Source organism: Colobus angolensis, unplaced genomic scaffold, assembly GCF_000951035.1.
Source record: "Colobus angolensis palliatus isolate OR3802 unplaced genomic scaffold, Cang.pa_1.0 Scaffold40, whole genome shotgun sequence".
In the NCBI taxonomy this organism is placed as follows: Eukaryota; Metazoa; Chordata; class Mammalia; order Primates; family Cercopithecidae; genus Colobus; species Colobus angolensis.
This window is the reverse complement of record NW_012117377.1, coordinates 9,517,175-9,518,615: the sequence shown is the minus strand read 5'-3', so window position 1 is coordinate 9,518,615 and position 1,441 is coordinate 9,517,175.

Sequence of the window (1,441 nt, the reverse complement as noted above, 5' to 3'; positions counted from 1 at the left end):
CGCCTCCCGGGTTTACGCCATTCTCCTGCCTCAGCCTCCCAAGTAGCTGGGACTACAGGTGCCCGCCATCTCGCCCGGCTAGTTTTTTTTTTGTATTTTTTAGTAGAGACAGGGTTTCACCATGTAGCTCAGGATGGTCTCGATCTCCTGACCTCATGATCCACCCCTCTCGGCCTCCTAAAGTGCTGGGATTACAGGCTTGAGCCACCGCGCCCGGCCGGAAGAAAATATTTTTAAGCCATATATCAGATAAGTAGTTAATATCCAAAATATGTAAGCAAATCACACAACTCAATAGCATAAAACAAATAATCTGATTTTTAAAATGAAGAGGCCGGGCGCGGTGGCTCAAGCCTGTAATCCCAGCACTTTGGGAGGCCGAGACGGGTGGATCACGAGGTCAGGAGATCGAGACCATCCTGGCTAACACGGTGAAACCCCGTCTCTACTAAAAAAATACAAAAATCTAGCCGGGCGAGGTGGTGGGCGCCTGTAGTCCCAGCTACTCGGGAGGCTGAGGCAGGAGAATGGCGTAAACCCGGGAGGCGGAGCTTGCAGTGAGCTGAGATCCGGCCACTGCACTCCAGTCTGGGTGACAGAGCGAGACTCCGCCTCAAAAATAAATAAATAAAATAAAATAAAATGAAGAAATGACCTGAATAGACATTTCTCCAAAGAAGAAACAAAAATGGCCAACATGTATACGAAAAAGTGCTCAACATCACTAATCATCAGGGATATGCAAACCAAACCCACAATGAGGTACCACCTCAAACCTGTTAGGATAGCTATTATCAAAACGACAAGAGACAAACGTTGACTCGGGCATGAAGAACAGGGAACCCTTGCACACTGCTGCTGAGAATGCAGACTGGTGCAGCCATTGCGGAAAACAATAAGGAGGTTCCTAAAGAAATTAAAAATAGAACTGCCATATGACCCAGTAATCCTTCTTCTGAGTGTATATCCAAAGGAAATAAAATCACCACCTCACAAAGACATCTGTGCACCCATGTTCATAGCAGCATTATTCACCATGGTCCAGACAGGCACACAACCCAGGTGTCTGTTGACAGATTAATAAATAAAGAGTTTAGGGCATATATACACAATACAATATTAGTTAGTATTAAAAATTGAGACTCTGCCATTTGCCACAACATGAATGAACCCGGTGGACATTACACAAAGCATAACAAGCCAGGCAGAGAAAGACAAACACTATATGATCTCACTAATATGTGGAATCTTAAAAAAAAAAAAAAAAGTTAGGCCAGGAGTGGTGCCTCACACCTGTAATCCCAACAATTTGGGAGGCTGAGGTGGGTGGATCAGTTGAGCCCAAGAGCTAGAGACCAGCCTGGGCAACATAGTGAGGCTTCATCTGAAAGGAGGGAAGGGAAGGGAGGGGAGGGAGGGGAGGGAAGGAAGAATGAAAGAA